This window comes from Pristiophorus japonicus, chromosome 2 (assembly GCF_044704955.1).
Source record: "Pristiophorus japonicus isolate sPriJap1 chromosome 2, sPriJap1.hap1, whole genome shotgun sequence".
NCBI classification, from domain to species: Eukaryota; Metazoa; Chordata; class Chondrichthyes; family Pristiophoridae; genus Pristiophorus; species Pristiophorus japonicus.
This window is the reverse complement of record NC_091978.1, coordinates 335,507,151-335,525,647: the sequence shown is the minus strand read 5'-3', so window position 1 is coordinate 335,525,647 and position 18,497 is coordinate 335,507,151. Positions and strand designations below refer to the sequence as shown.

General features: G+C 50.8%; 1 long non-coding RNA gene across 1 annotated transcript in view; it reads right to left on the bottom strand.

Annotated features, from left to right (window-relative positions):
• LOC139234814 (uncharacterized) overlaps positions 1-18,497 on the bottom strand; it is a 50,817-nt gene that overhangs the window by 26,611 nt on the left and 5,709 nt on the right. The gene's annotated exons all lie outside the window — the stretch shown is intronic.

Sequence of the window (18,497 nt, the reverse complement as noted above, 5' to 3'; positions counted from 1 at the left end):
ACCTCTCATTCTTCTAAATTCCAGAGAGTATAGGTCCAATCTACTCAATCTCTCCTCATAGGACAACCCTCTCATTCCAGGGATCAATCTAGTGAACCTTCTTTGCTCCGCCTCTGAGGCATGCATGTCCTTTCCCAGATAAGAGACCAAATTGTGCACAATACACCAGGTGTGGTTTCACCAAAGCCCTGTACAATTGTCGTAAGACTTCCTTAGTCTTGTACTCCAACCTTGCAATAAAGGCTAACACGTTATTTGCCTTCCTGATTGCTTGCTTGCTGCACCTGCGTGCTAACTTTCTGTGCTTCCTGTACGAGGACACCTAAATCTCTGTGAATACCAACATTTAATAGTTTCTCACCATTTAAAAAAATATTCTGATTTTCTATTCTTCCTACAAAAGTGAATAACCTCACATTTCCTCGCATTATACTCCATCTGCCACTGTATTGTCCACTCACTTAACCTGCCTATATCCCTTTGCAGGCTCTTTATGTCCGACTCACAACTTACTTTCCCACCTAGCTTTGTTTCGTCAGCAAACTATGATACATTGCACTCGGTCGCTTCATTTAAGTCATTAATATGGGGCACAATTTTGGCCATGACTTGCATCAATTTTTTTTTGAGTAATTTGTTTTTTCTGGCGTAAGTTTAAAAAATGCCATTTTCCCCCCAAAATTTGCTCCAGAGTAAGTCAGTTAGGTATGATTTTTTTTAGTTCTGTTTCTTTTTCAAAAGGGGGCGTTCTCAGTTTTGCTCCAATTTTGGCCATTTATGCCACTTTGGTGAGCAAAAACGTACTCCAAATCGACTTAGGTCAGCGTATATGGCCAGCTCTGAAAAATGTTGCGGGCAGTTAAGAAATTGGCGCAGGTAAGTAAGTAAGGACCTGCACCCAAGCACCAAACATTCGGGAACGGGGGAGGGAGGGAGAGGAAAGGCTGGTCTCCACGGTATCGGGAGGGAGGGAGAGGAAAGGCAGGGCTCGACGGCATCGGGAGGGAGGGAAAGGAAAGGCTGGGCTCGATGGCATCATGGATAGGATTCTGACAGCCTGGGCTGCACTTAGACGAGGGCGACCATTCGGCCATGGCTAGGGGCGGCAAACATCGGGTCCTGCTGACAGTTTGTCGACCAGTGCGCATGCGGACAGCTGCCAGCAGTGCTTTTAGCGCAGAGCTGAAGCTCCGCCCCCCCCCACTCCACCATGGACACCGCGGCAGGACCCGGGACACTTGGCAGAGGGGCCAGGATTTTAAGAATGTTTTTTGGTGCCCTTTCCAGCGCACAAAGTCGCCGCATAAAGGGTCAGTGCGCCAAAAAAACGGGTTGGACAAAATTGGCCCCATGGATTGTAATTAGCTGAGGCCCAGGCACTGATCCAGGCAGCAGCCCATTGGTTACAGCCAACCAGAAAGAAGATCCATTTATCTTTACTCTCTGTTTTCTGTCCAGTAACCAATCCTCTAATCATACTAATATATTACCCCAACTCCATGAGCCCTTATCTTGCAGAGCAACCTTTTATGTGGCACCTTATTGTTGTGTATCTGTAAAGCATGCGCTCCCATGTTCCGCCACTAGGGAGCTCATCCCCTGAAGTCCCAAGGGATCCCAGCATCCTTTGGGAGCACTGTAGAAAAGCCGGCCCCTAAGGCCTGTTCCTCACTCTGGAGTGTTTTATTAAAGACTGAGGTCATTGTTACTTTAACCTCCCTGTGTGCAGTCTCATCTGTGTTAGGAACACAATAACTGGCGACGAGAATACAAATCCAACGCAAAGATGCAGCAAACTGTGGGCATCCTGGAGAAGTTCTTTGAGGATGAAGACTGGGAAGCCTATGTCGAACGGCTAGACCAGTACTTTGTAGCCAACGAGCTAGACGGAGAAGGAAGTGCTGCAAAAAGGAGAGTGGTCCTCCTCACAGTCTGCGGGATACTGAACTACAGCCTCATGAAGAATCTTCTGGCTCCGGTGAAACCCACAGATAAGTCGTATGAGGAGCTGTGTACACTGGTTCGGGAGCATCTTAACCCGAGGGAGAGCGTGCTGATGGCGAGGTATCGGTTCTACACGTGCCAGCAATCTGAAGGTCAGGAAGTGGCGAGCTACGTCGCCGAGCTAAGACGACTTGCAGGACAATGTGAGTTTGATGGCTACCTGGAGCAAATGCTCAGAGACTTTTTTGTACTGGGCATTGACCACGACACCATCCTACGAAAACTTTTGACTGTAGAGACACCGACCCTCAGTAAGGCCATTGCGATAGCACAGGCGTTTATGTCCACCAATGATAACACCAAACAAATCTCTCAGCACACAAGTGCTAGCAATGTTCATAAATTAACTGGAACTGTGTTTGCGAGCAGAAATGTACAGGGCAGAACCCATGAGTATGCAACTGCCAGCAGGCCTCAGGTGACCCAGATGACTCAGAGTCCCCAACAAAGGATGAATGCAAGGCAATTCACACCTTGTTGGCATTGTGGAGGCTTCCATTCAGCCTATTCATGCCGCTTCAAAGGGTATGTTTGCAAGAGCTGTGGAACAATGGGGCACCTCCAACGAGCTTGCAAACGAGCTGCAAGCTCTGCAAAACCTGCTAAGCACCACGTGGCAGAGGAAGATCGGTTCCATGGTGGATCAAAGCAATTTCGAGCCTCAGAGAGAGGAGGCAGATGCTGAAGTACACGGAGTGCACACATTTTCGACAAAATGTCCACCTATAATGCTAAACGTAAAATTGAATGGCTTTCCCGTAGCCATGGAACTGGACACTGGCGCTAGCCAATCCATCATGAGTAAAAAGATTTTGAGAGACTGTGGTGCAACAAGGCATTCAGACCAGCCCTGAGCCCCATCCACACGAAACTGAGAACGAACACCAAAGAGTTTATCACTGTCCTGGGCAGCGCCATGGTCAAGGTCACCTACGAGGGCACGGTGCATGAACTGCCACTCTGGATTGTCCCGGGTGATGGCCCCACACTGCTTGGAAGGAGCTGGCTGGGCAAAATCCGCTGGAACTGAGATGACATCCGAGCGCTATCACATGTCGATGAGGCCTCATGTACCCAGGTTAACAAATTTCCTTCCCTTTTTGAGCCAGGCATTGGAAACTTTTCCGGGGCGAAGGTGCGGATCCACTTGGTCCCAGAGGCATGACCCATTCACCACAAGGCGTGAGCAGTACCTCACATGATGAGGGAGAGAGTGGAAATCGAGCTGGACAGGTTGCAACACGAGGGCATCATCTCCCCAGTGGAATTCAGCGAGTGGGCCAGCCCGATTGTTCCAGTACTCAAAAATGATGGCACGGTCAGGATTTGCGATGATTATAAATAACTATTAATCGTTTCTTGCTACAGGACCAATACCCGCTACCTAAGGCAGATGACCTATTTGCGACGCTGGCAGGAGGCAAGACGTTCACCAAGCTCGACCTGACTTCTGCCTACATGACGCAGGAGCTGCAGGAGTCTTTGAAGAGCCTCACCTGCATCAAAACGCTCAAGGGACTGTTCATCTGCAACAGATGCCCATTTGGAATTTGGTCGGCTGCAGCGATCTTCCAGAGAAACATGGAGAGCCTACTGAAGTCGGTACCACACACAGTGGTCTTTCAGGACGACATATTGGTCACGGGTCGGGACACCGCCGAGCACCTACAAAACCTAGAGGAGATCCTCCAGCGACTGGATCACGTAGGGCTGCGGCTGAAGAGGTCGAAATGCGCAACAGAAGTGGTGTTTTTGGGGAGAAAGATCGCGGCGGATGGCATTCGGCCCACAGACGCCAAGACAGAGGCTATCAGGAATACGCCCAGGCCACAGAACATCACGGAGCTGTGGTCGTTCCTGGGACTCCTCAACTATTTTGGTAACTTCCTACCGGGGTTAAGCACCCTTTTAGAGCCCCTCTATTATGCAAAGGTGAGAACTGGGTATGGGGAAAAAACAAGTAATTGCTTTTGAGAAAACCAAAAACATTTTATGCTCCAACAAGCTGCTAGTATTGTATAACCCATGTAAAAGACTTGTGCTAGCATGTGACACGTCATCGTATGGAGTCGGGTGTGTATTACAAGCTAATGTTGCGGGGAAGTTGCAACCTGTCGCCTATACTTCCAGGAGCTTGTCTAAGACCGAGAGGACCTACAGCATGATTGAGAAAGAGGCATTAATGTGTGTGTTCGGCATAAAGAAAATGCATCAGTACCTGTTTGGCCTCAAATTTGAGCTGGAAACCGATCACAAGCCCCTCACATCCCTGTTCGCTGAAAACAAGGGGATAAATACTAATGCCTCAGCTCGCATTCAAAGGGGGCACTCGCACTATCAACGTATAACTATACCATCCGCCACAGGCCAGGCACCGAGAACTGTGCAGATGCTCTCAGTCGGCTACCATTGCCCACCACAGGGGTGGAAATGGCGCGCTCTGCAAACTTGTTGATGGTGGCGTAGCCCGCAGACTTGTTGATGGTCATGGAAGCGTTTGAAAATGATAAATCACCTGTCACGGCCCGCCAGATTGGGACTTGGACCAGCCAAGATCCTCTGCTGCCCTAGTAAAAAACTGTGTACTGCATGGGAGCTGGGCCAACAGCCCCGTTGAAATGCAAGAGCCAATCAAGCCGTTCCAGCGGCGAAGGGACGAGCTGTCCATTCAGGCAGATTGCTTGATGTGGGGTAACCGCGTAGTGCTACCAAAAAAGGGCAGGGAGATGTTCATCTTGGATCTCCACAGCACACACCCGGGTATAGTAATGATGAAAGCGATAGCCAGATCCCACGTGTGGTGGCCCGGTATCGACTCTGACTTGGAGTCCTGTGAACGGCAATGCAGCGTATGTGCTCAGTTGAGCAACGCGCCCAGAGAGGCACCACTGTTTGTGGTCCTGGCCCTCCAGACCATGGTCGAGGATCCATGTCGACTATGCGGGCCCGTTTCTCGGTAAAATGTTCCTGGTGGTGGTGGATGCTTTTTCAAAATGGATTGAATGTGAAATAATGTCGGGAAGCACCGCCACCACCACCATTGAAAGCTTGAGGGCCATGTTTGCCACCCACGGCCTGCCTGACATACTGGTCAGTGACAACGGGCCATGTTTCACCAGTGCCGAATTTAAAGAATTCATGACCCGCTATGGGATCAAACATGTCACCTCGGCCCTGTTTAAACCAGCCTCCAATGGGCAGGCACAGCGGGCAGTACAAACCATCAAACAGAGCCTCAAATGAGTCACAGAAGGCTCATAGAAACATAGACATAGAAAATAGGTGCAGGAGTAGGCCATTCGGCCCTTCTAGCCTGCACCACCATTCAATGAGTTCATGGCTGAACATGCAACTTCAGTACCCCATTCCTGCTTTCTTGCCATACCCCTTGATCCCCCTAGTAGTAAGGACTACATCTAACTCCTTTTTGAATATACTCCAAACCCGCCTGTCCCGCGTACTGCTCAGCTACCACATTAGACCCCACTCGCTCACAGGGGTGCCCCCGGCTGAGCTACTCGTGAAAAGGACACTTAAAACCAGACTCTCGCTGGTTCACTCCAACCTGCATGATCAGGTAGAGAGCAGGCGGCAGCAACAAAATGCAAACGATGGTCGCGCCACTGTGTCACGGGAAATTGATCTGTATGTGCTAAACTATGGACATGGTCCCAAGTGGATCGCGGGTACGGTGATAGCTAAAGAAGGGAGTAGGGTGTTTGTAGTCAAACTAGACAATGGACAAATTTGCAGAAAGTACCTGGACCAAATGAGGCTGCGGTTCACAGACTGCCCTGAACAACCCACAGCAGACACCATCTTTTTCGAGCCTACAACACACAACCAAAGGATCAACGACACCACCCCGGACCAGGAATTCGAACCCATCACGCCCAATAGCCCAACAAGGCCAGGCTCACCCAGCAGCCCTGCAGGGCCAACAACACGACAGCCGAGTGAGGGGCCCAGCCAACACACCAGAACAGACATTTGTACCGAGGCGGTCCACCAGGGAAAGAAAGGCTCCCGACCGCCTCACCTTGTAAATAGTTTTTGTAAAGTCCTTACTCTACAGTATGAAGCCACACGAGGCACATTCTGGGGACAAGGTCACTCTGTGACCTTAACTCTTTATTCACAGGACTCCAAAGACAATGACTCTGCGTGGGACCTCCCTTTTTATACCTGTGTGATCAGGTAAGGAGTGTCTCCCACAAGTTCAACCCTTGTGGTCAAGGTGTGCATCTAGGTTGAGTGTATACAGTAATACAGTGGTGTTACATTGCGGTTACATACATGACAGTTTTCACTTTGACTTTATGGGGGAGTGATGTTGTGTCTCTGTAAAGCATGCACTCCCATGTTCCGCCACCAGGGAGCACATCCGCTGAAGTCCCAAGGGATCCCAGCATCCCTTGGGAGCACTGTATATAAGCCGGTCCCTAAGACCTGTTACTCACTCTGGAATGTCGTAATAAAGACTGAGGTCACTGTTACTTTAACCTCCCTGTGTGCAGTCTCATCTGTGTTAGGAATACAAGAACACCTCCTTTTAAAATTCATCCTTAAATCCTCTACTCTCTTTAACTACTGCCCTGGGGCCAAAATTCACTTCCACAAGAAAGCTGGCGCACCTCCCGACTTTTTGGGACCATCAACAGCAACATTTTTTTTGGTCGTGCCCCGATTGATATTCAGACAACAAAAAATGGGTTCATGCGCTAGCGAGCGCATCTAAACTGCACTTTGCAGCGGTGTGGGTGTAGTAATTGAAGCGGGATCACCACAGAGAAATTCAGCATGTTGGTAATGTGGATCTAACGAGCCAGCTGCTCACTGGTCTTCTTAAAGGTCAGGGTTTGCAGCTAGGCCCTGAGGAGGGCAAGAGTTTACTTTCAGGATGGCTGGTGTTAGAGGAGCAAGGAGGGCAAGCCGCTTCACAGATGCCGAGCTGGAGACCCTTATGCGGGGTGTAGAGGGCAGGAGGAAACTGCTGTATACCGGCGTGGGGAGACCAACTCGGGAGATCTTGAGTAATGTATAGAGGGAGACAGCAGGAGAGGTCTTAGGCACCTCCACTCATGCAGTGCAAGAAACAATTCCACGATGTCATCCGTCTTATGAAAGTGAGTACCTCTTCCACCAACTGCTGACCTTGCATCTGCGAGCCTCTCCTTCAACATTCTCGTTTCCCATCCTCACTGTTTCGTCACTCAAGCAGCATTCCATTGTTCACGCCTCTATCCATATGTGTGTGTTCTCGCAATGGAGGCTCCCTTTCATCTCACACTTACAACTGCATGTCAAGGACAAACACTTGTGCACTAATTTCTGATGTGTCATCACAGTGGTACTCACCAACCATTCTTTATGTTGCAGGTCAAACTTGCTCACAATAGAGCCGAGCAAAGGAGGACTGGTGATGGCGAGGCAGAGACGCAGGTCCTGACACCTCTGAAGGAGAGGGCTGAGGCGCTGGTCAGTGGACATGGTGCATTCCCTGTGGGTCAGGGTAGTGCTGATGCCGATGTGGGTAAGTGAAGGCCCTCCTTTAATGTGCTCTATCCTTGAATGCGCTCATGCCAACTATTCCTTTTCTCCATACTTTCATCCCCCACCTCCCCCTCACGGCAGTCCTTCTCCCATTTATGCTTGCAGATGAGACATCCCCTGTGGGCAGCATGGGTAAGTGAGGCCGTCCTTGAATGAGCTCTCTCTACCTGAGTGCACCAGTGCCTACTGTGCCTTTCCTTCTGGAAGTCTGCGATTTGTAGGCTCCATGCATTAATCCTCCACCTCCTCTTCACGGCAGCCCTTCTCCCATTTATGCTTGCAGATGACAGACTGAGTGGCAAAACACCCAGCACAGTCGCCAATCACAAGAGACGTCGAAGACCAGCTGGAGGCCTGCATGAGACCGTTCTCCACATAAGCCCTGAAATCTCAGATCGCAGCAGTGAGGACATTGAGGATTCAAGCCCTGCTGAGAGCATCCACAGCACTCTTATCGTTTGGGGATGCCACTGAGGTGGAAGAGGAAGAGGAGGACGTTGCTGGCACCAACGCGTCGCTGCTTCCACACGTGCCAGCTCAGATACTGGGGGTGCGTGGTGTAATATAGATGAGGTCGTACAGGGGTCTGCACTGGGTGTTGCACCATGGCCTAGCGGGCTGCAGCATGGTGATGGGGCTAGGCAACCTCAGGTGCTATCTCTCCAGGGGGGCAAGTCCGCACCGGAGTTCTGCCAATGAGGACTCAGATGATGCATCAATGTAAAGGCTTACGAAAGAAGGGTGGAGACCATGCATTCCCAGAGTTTGGGGGCATTGACAAGGGTGCCAGAGAGGCTGTCGGAAATGGTGAGGAGTGTGGAGGAGTCCGCCTCCCGCTGTAAGTGGTTTGCTCGGGCCTACCGAAACACACCTCTTACTACAAGTTCTGGACAATAGAGATTACGATGGACAGATCTGGCACTGACAATGTTTTTCAGGCTCAACCATATAGTGTTTAATAAAGTTCAACCGCACCACTAGTATTTTTATTGAGCACCCGATAGTCCACAGTGGCTCTCCACAACTGGTCGGGTTTCTTAACCAGCCAAAGTGGTGAGTTTACGTGGGTGGCTATCAGCCTCAATATCTCCTGTTCCACCAGGGATTCCAGTGCCGTCTCTAAGTCGGATTCTGCCTCTTTGGGGAAGCTGTACCGCTTCTGTGGCCGTGACATGGGGTCCCTTTGCACTCTGACTTCTACCCCGGTCACCCTGCCACAGTCGTGTTTGTGAGTGGCGAACGAGGCGAGGTTGTCCCACATGTTCGCCTGATATTTGGCTGTGGTATTACTGACCAGCTGCTCCAGTTCGTAATTCCCCTTAGGCTTCATCGTACACATACTACCCTTTCCTTCCCTGTCTCTTGGGATTACTATTACTTCCCCTTCATTATCTGAACCCACTGCCCCCCATAGGCAGTGATTCCTTAAATCCACTATAACTCGGTGGGCTAACATGAAGTCGGCCCCGAGGACTCCTGACCCTGGCTGTTCCAATTTTATTAGGATGCACTTCCACATGGCATGGAAGGATCCTGCCTCTATGGCTAGGGGTCTGGAAATTGCCCCAGCCTGCTCATTCCCCGTGAATCACACCAGGCTGAATGGGACCCTGCTAGACCAGTGTGAATTGGTCGGGTTCTTTGAGTGGACCACTGTGCTGGAAGCCCTGGTGTCCACCAAATATGTCCCCTGCACCGTCTCTGCCTCCATCATTGCACAGGGCCTGCCTCACTCATCGTACGTAAGCGGACACAGGTACTCAGGCTGGGCAGGTTCTAGTCAGGATGAAGTTGGCATTATGCTGTTCATGGCAGCGTCTAGTCTTCCTTTGTCCTTCCCAGGCACCATGCGAAGGGCGGCCACCGTAACATCAAATGGTTCATCGGTCACCTCCTTCACCTCGGTGACCTAGGGTTTTCGCACGGGAGGGCCCACTTGGCCTGGCCCCCCCCTTTCAGGCTGGGCACCCTCACCTCCAGTGTCCCGTCTTCCCACACCCGAAACAAGTCCTGGACTTGTCGGTACTAGCCCCTTCCTGACACTATTCCTTCCCTGCAGTTGTGGGGTTGAAAAAGGGACCATGTAATCACTCCGCAGCGGGCCCTGGTCACCATTTAATGCAGGCGGGCCGTATTTCTGCTGCCGCAGAGGACACATTGGTCCCGGTGGTGCTTCCGGCGCCGGTCATGCTTCCCTGTCCTGAACCCAAATCCCAGCTTCCTGTCCCCCCTTGTCCCAGTCTACCCGAGTCTCCCCCGGTGCTACTAAACAAATCGTATCTCTGGCTTTGGACAAAGCTTGGGTCAAACTTCGGATTTTGTACTTGCAGGGCCCGTGATTAAAATCCTCATACCCTCTACTTCTGGCTATTTTAATATCTTCTAGCTGACCCTCCAATCCGTCAGCCGTCCATGCTAATCGTGCGTTCTCCTCCCAGAGAGCCTGCTCATTGAGCTTGGCCTCTGTAACCTGGCACTGCAGGTATTCCCCTGTGTTATGGGAGGTTTCTTCCTGCATGCGTCTTTCCTGCCTTTCCTCGCACAATTCCTCTAAACGCCTGCTGCCTACTATTCCCCGTGCGTCTGACCTGTCCTCAGACTCCTGGAGCTCATTCTGCAGCTTTTCAACCTGTTCCCTGAGCAGTTGAACTTGCTTCTGCAAACACAAGAGCCAAATCGCTTTCTCTTTGGACTTCTTGTGATCCTTGCTCCCTGTCCACTCTGCGGCTCTATCGTGGAGACTCTCAGAGCGCAACACCTCCAGCACCCAGTGTTGAGATACGTTGGGCTAGATTTTCCACTTTTGTGCTTATCGTCCAAAAATGGGCATTATCTCCGGCGTGGACGATAAAAAAGGGTTTTCAGATCGCCGGCTTCTCGCCCATTCTCAAAGCACTTAGTCTCCGTTTTTTAAAATGGGTGTTACTGTTAGCGATCTGAAATGCGCGGTAGCGTTAAAAGTTTTTGACCTTCTGCCGTAAAGTGGCGCCGTCCTTAGCAACGGCACGGCAACACTCGATTCCCGCAATTCAAGAGGTCAAGGGTCATCATGACATGTGCAGAAGAGGAGACAGCGAGAGAGGGAGCTGAGAGGGACTGAAGGCATGTATGGCTGTGGTGTGTGCTTGTTTGGCTGTTGTGGGAGGCATGAGGGACATTCACCAGCAGCAAAAAGCCTCCTAAGCACCAAGAACATAGTTGGCACTGAGTTTTTGTCTAACAAATATGATATAACATGAAAGGGATGGTGGAGGTCCTGGAGCTGATAGCCAGGAACACTGGTGGCAGAGGGCTCCCTGTGGTCCCGGAGAGCGGCATTGCACCCCAAGGTGCCACACCCCCATTGCCAACCACACGAGAGTCAGCAGCAACATCTTGCTTCTGGCTTGGAGCATGTTCCCACCTCAGGACTGTTCTCTCCCGTATCTGTCTAAGCAGCGGTTTGGTTGTCATTCTCCTCCCGCCCCCCCCTCCCCCAATGAAGCATCGCCTGAGGAGCTCCTCGGCCAGGCGGCTTGGAGTCAGGAGGGGAAGGGGAAGGGGTAGAGGTGGGGAGGAGAAGGGGGGTGGAGAGGTGGGGGGAGGGTTGGTTTTTACAGAAATACTGATGATTTCAGACATATGTTCAGTTTAAATGTTTTTTATTTAACAAAACCTTGTTGCGTATTGGCTCAGATAGCTGCAATGTTACACGCTGTATTCCTTAACATCAAAGTGTATAATGACACTTAATTTCAATCAACTTAAACTTTAACTGTCACCAAGGTGATGCCTATCATTGATGTAGTGTGTCAGCAGTGTGTCAGCCTTGTAAATAACACCAACATTCTTTCAGGCAAAGCGATCATTGATGAGCTCCTGACGTAAAGCTCTTGCAGCTATCATGCCACCACGGGCCCTTTCATGCGGCCTACAGCGGGGCGGGGGCATGGCTTCAGCATCAGCCTGATTGTCTGGGCCGATGTCAGCATCCGCCTCCTCATCCTCCTCTTCCTCTCTCTGGTGAGGTGGACTGTCAGACTCATCAGACAATTCTTGTCCCCTCCTGATAGCCAAGTTGTGCAGCATGGAGCACCACCACAAATTGAGCTACTTGCTCAGGGTGGTATTGGAGCTTGCCTCCTGAGTGGTCCAGGTATGTGAAATGCTGCTTCAGCACTCCAATGGTTTTCTCCACGATATTGTGAGTTGCTCTATGGCTCTCATTGTATCGCCTCTCAGCCTCAGTGTGGGTGTCACATAGGGGGTCATCAGCCAGGTGGCAAGGCCATATTCTTTGTCACCAAGCATCCAGCATTGACCTTGTGGCTGATTGTTAAACAAGTCAGATACAGTGCTCTCACACAGGATGTGAGCATCATGAATGCTGCCCAGAAATTGAGCATTCACTGCCATTATAATTTGCTGGTGGTCGACAACCAGTTGGACATTCAGGGAGTGGAATCCCTTGCGGTTCCTGAAAACCGCAGCATCCTGATGTGTGTACAGTCTGCTCCCTGCGCCTTAAGAAAGTTTGCAATTCTGAAGAATCCTAGAACCCTCTACTCTGTGTCTCCCTGGTCATAGGGAAGCTGATCAAGTCCCTCCTACGTGTGTACAGGGCTTCAGTGACCTGTCTAATGCAGCAATGTGTGGCATGCTGAGAAAGTCCGCAAATGTCGCCAGCTGTGGCCTGAAAAGAATCCGAGGCATAGAACAACAGTGTCAAGGTGACTTTGACCTCGACGAACAGTGCAGTACTGATGGTGCTGGCAGGCTGCAGATCTCCCCTTATCAGCTGGCATACCTCAGTGATAACCCTCTTTGTGGAAGCGCAGACTCCGAAGGCAGGTGGTGTCAGGCAAGTCGAAGTAAGAATACTTCTCCTGTACTTGAGGAGGACCAGATGTTACACCCCCCGCATCAGTCTGGCACATCTTACATTGGGCACGTAATGCTGTGGAGCGTACCTTCGGCGATCTCAAGTCTGCTGCATGTAATTGGTCACCAGGAGAGGGTGAGAAAGGACAGGCCCCATTGCAGTAGCTCTCTGTTTTCCACCGATTGGTCACAAACAAGGAATGTCCCGACGAAGACACCTATTCAATTCCAGTCACAGTATGGTCAAGATGTCTGGAGAGATGTTCACATCAACTCCAACGACCTGCAGAGTACATCCGAACTCCGCCGAGGTTGAAGCACAGCAGCCTTTTAAAGGTTGTAACATGTGATGTAGAACATGGCGTCCATACCCCTGTGATTAGTTCTGGTTAGATCCACTTTTTCTGGGCGTTTTTTTGGGTGAGCGATATTGTGGGTGATATAAGTGCGAGGTGGTGAAAGTGATGCTGGGCGATCTCATGGCGGCTAGTTTCGGTCAATATGCTCTTTACGACAAAAAAAAAATGGGCGGGCGGTATTGTTGAATCTCGGCATTAAATCAGTGCGGAAATTAACGCTGGGCAATATTATGGCCGTTGATTTCGCCCATTCTGATGATTCCACCCAAAAAATATGGGCGGGCAGTAATATTTTTTCCCGGCGTTAAGCACATGGGGAAAGTAACGCTCGCCGATAAGTTTCCGAGAAATGCCCGTCAGTTTCCATTTTGTGGCTAAATGGGCGATACCTGAGTGTTATATGTCATTTCAGCGGTAAAATGGGCATTAAGCATGCAAAAAAAGTGGAGGTTCTAGTCCGTTAACTTTAGTAAACACTTAGGAGGAAATTCTGTGCCCCATTCCGGATCTCTTGCCCTCCAAACTGTCCATATCTAATCCACAACCTATCGTCCTGCCGCAGTCACCTTTTCTGTAAGTGGTTTGCTCGGGCGTACCGAAACACACCACCAATACAAGTTCTGGACAATAGGGATTAAAATGGACAGATCTGGCACGGACATCATTTTGAGGGCTCAACCGTATAGTGCTTAATAAAGTTCAACCGCACCACTCGTAAATATTTTTTATTGAGCACCCGATAGTCCACGGTGGCTCTCCACGACTGGTCGGGTTTCTTAACCAACCAAAGTGGTGAGTTTACGTAGGTGGCTATCGGCCTCAATATCTCCTGTTCCACCAGGGCTCCCAGTGCCATCTCTGTCAGCTTCTGCCTCTCTGGGGAAGTTGTACTGCTTCTGTGGATGTGACATGGAATCCTCTTGCACCCTGACTTCTACCATGATCACCCTGCCACAGTCGTGTTTGTGTGTGGCGAACAAGGCGAGGTTGTCCCACATGTTCGCCTGATATTTGGCTGGGGTATTACCGACCAGCTGCTCCACATCATAATTCCCCTTAGGCTTCATCGTACACATACTACCCTTTCCTTCCCCATCTCTTGGGATTACTATTACTTCCCCTTCTTTATCTGAACCCACTGCCCCCCATAGGCAGTGATTCCTTAAATCCACTATAACTCGGTGGGCTAACATGAAGTCGGCCCCGAGGACTCCTGACCCTGGCTGTTCCAATTTTAGTAGGATGCACTTCCACATGGCATGGAAGGATCCTGCCTCTATGACCAGGGGTCTGGAAATTGCCCTAGCCTGCTCATTCCCCGGGAACCCCACAAGGCTAAATGGGACCCTGCTAGACCAGGGTGAATTGGTCGGGTGTCCACCAAATATGTCCCCTGCACCGTCCCTGCCTCCATCGTTGCACAGGGCCTGCCTCACTCATCGTACGTAAGCGGACACAGGTACTCAGGCTGGGCGGGTTCTACTCAGGATGAAGGGGGCCATGCAGTCGGCATTATGCTGCTCACGGCAGCGTCTAGCCTTCCTTTGTCCTTCCCCAGCACCGTGTGAAAGGCAGACACCAGAACATCAAACGGTTCATCAGTCGCCTCCTTCACCTCGGTGACCTGGGGTTTTCGCACGGGAGGGCCTCCTCGGTCTGGCCCCCCTTTTAGGCCGAACACTCTCGCCTCCAGTGTCCCGTCTTCCCACACCTGAAATAAGTCCTGGACTTGTCAATACTAGCCCCTTATTGACACTATTCCTTCCTAGCACCCTCACTGGCCTTCAACTCGTGTACCCTCCCCTTTGGTTTGACCTCCTCCTCGGAACTGGCCTTAAAGGCTTGGCTCAATTTTCGGAGCACACCAGCCTCTGTATTTGCAAGGTCTTCGGAGTCAAACCGTGCTTCTGCCTTGGCCCTGATCCGTGGCAAGCTGTTTGCCACCAGGGTCCTGAACCAGTGATTCCTGGGCTCCCCTAGTAGCTGTTCTCAGTCTAGAGCCCCTTCCGTGGCCTTTTCGTACACAGGCCATAGCCTGTCTGCGAATTCCTGCGGTGGCTCGCCGGCCAGCTGTAATCGGGAGAATGTATCCTGGGTATGCCCCATGGCCCTCAGGATCTCTTCCTTTAGCCCCGCTGTGGTACCCTGCCCCAGCTTGGTGGCTGAGGATAAGGTCTAAAATAGTTTCCGGTCAAGGGAAAACAGCAGCAGCCTGTGAACCTCGCCATCACTACACCCGTTGATACCCCCAACCTGCTCTAAGTGAACGGAGGGGTCACCATCCTTCTTTAACTTGGGCACGCTCGCTACCATGGCCTGCAGTTGTGGGGTTGAAAAAGGGACCATGTAATCGCTCTGCAGCGGGTCCCGGTCACCGTTTGGTGCAGCCGGGCCGTATTTCTGCTGCTGCAGAGGACACATTGGTCCTGGTGGTGCCTCCGGAGCCGGTCAGGCTTCTCTGACATGAACCCAATCCCCAGCTTCCTGGCCCTCCTCACCCCAGTCTACCCGAGCCTCCCCTGGGTCAAACTTCGGATTTTTTCCTCGCAGGGTCCTCCTACCCCCTATTTCTGGCTATTTTAATATCTTTTAGCTGACCCTCCAAGCCGTCAGCTGTCCATACTAATCACGCGTTCTCCTCCCGCAGAGCCTGCTCATTGAGCTTGGCCTCTCTAACCTGGCACTGCAGGTATTCCTCTATGTTATGGGAGGTTTCTTCCTGCATGCATTTTTCCTGCCTTTCCTTGCACAATTCCTCTAAAAGCCTGCTCCCTACTATTCCCCGTGCGTCCGACCTGTCCTCAGACTCCTGGAGCTCATTCTGCAGCTTTTCAACCTGTTCCCTGAGCAGTTGAACTTGCTTCTGCAAACACAAGAGCCAAATCGCTTTCTCTTTGGACTTCTTGTGATCCTTGCTCCCTGTCCAATCTGCGGCTCTATCGTGGGGACTCTCAGAGCGCAACACCTCCAGCACCCAGTGCTGAGACATGTTGGGCTAGATTTTTCACTTTTGTGCTTATCTCCCAAAAATGGGCATTATTTCCAGCACGGGTGGTAAAAAAGGGTTTTCAGATCGCCGGCTTCACGCCCATTCTGAAAGCATCTAGTCTCCATTTTTGAAAATGGGCGTTACCGTGAGTGATATGAAATGGGCAATAGCGTTAAAAGTTTTTGACCTTCTGCCGTAAAGTGTCGCCGTCCTTAGCAACGGCATGGCAATGCTTGATTCCTGTGATTCAGGAGGTCAAGGGTCATCATGACATGCGCAGAAGAGACAGAGAGAGAAGGAGCTGAGGGGGACTGAAGGCATGTGTGGCTGTGGTGTGTGCTTGTTTGGCTGTTGTGGGAGGCATGAGGGAGATTCACCAGCAGCAAAAAGCCTCCTAAGCACCAAGAATATAGTTGGCATCGAGTTTTTGTCCAACAAATAAGATATAACATGGAAGGGATGGTGAAGGCCCTGGAGCTGGTAGCCAGGAACACTGGTGGCAGAGGGCTCCCTGTGGTCCCGGAGCGCTGCACTGTACCGCAAGGTGCTGCACCCACATTGCCAACCACACGAGAGCCAGAAGCAACATTTTGCTTCTGGCTCGGAGCAGTTCCCAACTCGGGACCGTCCTCTCCCGTATCCGTCTAAGCAGCGGTTCGGCCGTCAACCCCACCCAATGAAGCATCGTCTGAGGAGCTCCTCGGCCAGGAAGCTTGGAGTCAGGAGGGGAAGGGGAAGATAAAGGTGGGGAGGAGAAGCGGGGTTGGGGAGGGAGGGGAGGGTTGGTTTTTACAGAAATACTGATGATTTCAGACAAATGTTTGGTTTAAATGTTTTTTATTTAACAAAACCTTGTTGCGCATTGCTTAGATAGCTGCACTGTTACATGCTGGTGATTCCTTAACATCAAAGGATATAATGACACTTAATTTCAATCAACGTAAACTTTAACTGTCACCAAGGTGATGCCTACCATTAATGTATCACCTGCACATCCATCAGTGTGTCAGCCTTGTAAATAACACCAACGTTCTTTCAGGCAAAGCGATTATTGATGAGCTCCTGACGTAAGGCTCGTGCAGCTATCATGTCACCACGGGCCCTTTCATGCGTTCTACAGGGGGGCGTTGGCATGGCTTCAGCGTCAGCCTGATTGTCTGAGCCGATGTCAGCATCCGCCTCCTTGTCCTCCTCTTCCTCTCTCTTGTGAGGTGGACTGTCAGACTCATCAGGCAATTCTTGTCCCCTCCTGTTAGCCAAGTTGTGCAGCATGAAGCACACCACCACAAATTGACCTACCTGCTCAGAGTGGTATTGAAACTCGCCTCCTGAGTGGTCCAGGTATCTGAAGCTCTGCTTCAGCACTCCAATGGTTTCCTCCTCGATATTGCGAGTTGCTCTGTGGCTGTCGTTGTATCGCCTCTCGGCTTCGGTGTCACGCAGGCGGGTCATCAGCCAGGTGGCGAGGCCATATTTTTTGTCACCAAGCATCCAGCATTGACCTTGTGGCTGATTGTTAAACAAGTCAGATACAGTGCTCTCATGCAGGATGTGAGCATCATGGATACTGGCCGGAAATTGAGTATTCACTGCCAGTATAATTTGCTGGTGGTCGACAACCAGTTGGACATTCAGGGAGTGGAATCCCTTGCGGTTCCTGAAAACCTCAGCAGCCTGATGTGCGTACAGTCTATTGCTCCCTGCACCTTGGGGAAGTTTGCAATTCTGGAGAATCCTAGAGCCCTCTCACTCTGTGCCCCCCGGTCATAGGGAAGCTGATCAAGTTCCTCCTGCGTGCATACTGGGCTTCAGTGACCTGTCTAATGCAGCAATGTGTGGCTTGCTGAGAAAGTCCGCAAATGTCGCCAGCTGTGGCCTGAAAAGAACCCGAGGTGTAGAACGATAGTGCTGCAGTGACTTTGACCTTGACGGACAGTGCAGTACTGATGATGCTGGCAGGCTGCAGATCTTCCCTTATCAGCTGGCATACCTCAGTGATAACCCTCTTTGTGGAAGCGCAGATTCCAAAGGCAGGTGGTGTTGGGCAAGTCGAGCTAAGAATGCTTCTCCCTGTACTTGCGGGGGGTGTAACGTCTGCTCCTCCTCATCAGTCTGGCACATCTTACATTGGGCACATAATGCTGTGGAGCGTACCTTCAGCGATCTCATGTCTGCTGCATGTAATTGGTCACCAAGAGAGGGTGAGAAAGGACAGGCCCCATTGCAGTAGCTCTCTGTTTTCCACCGATTGGTCACAAACAAGGAATGTCCCGACGAAGACACCTATTCAATTCCAATCGGTCACAGTATGGTCAAGATGTTTGTAGAGATGTTCACATCAACTCCAACGACCTGCAGAGTACATCCGAACTCTGCCGAGGTTGAAGCACAGCAGCCTTTTAAAGGATGCGATGTGATGTAGAACATGGCGTCCATAACGCTGTGATTAGTTCCGGTTCGTTCCACTTTTTCTGGGCATTTTTTTCGGCGAGCGATATTGTGGGCGATATGTGTGCGAGGTGGTGAAAGTGACGCTGGGCGATCTCATGGCTGCTAGTTTCGGTCAATATGCTCTTTACGACAAAAAAAATGGACGGGTGGTATTATTGAATCTCGGCATTAAATCAGTGCGGAAATTAAAGCTGAGCGATATTATGGGTGTTAATTTTGCCCATTCTGATGATTCCGCCCAAATAAAGTGGGCGGGCGGTATTATTTTCCAGGCATTCATG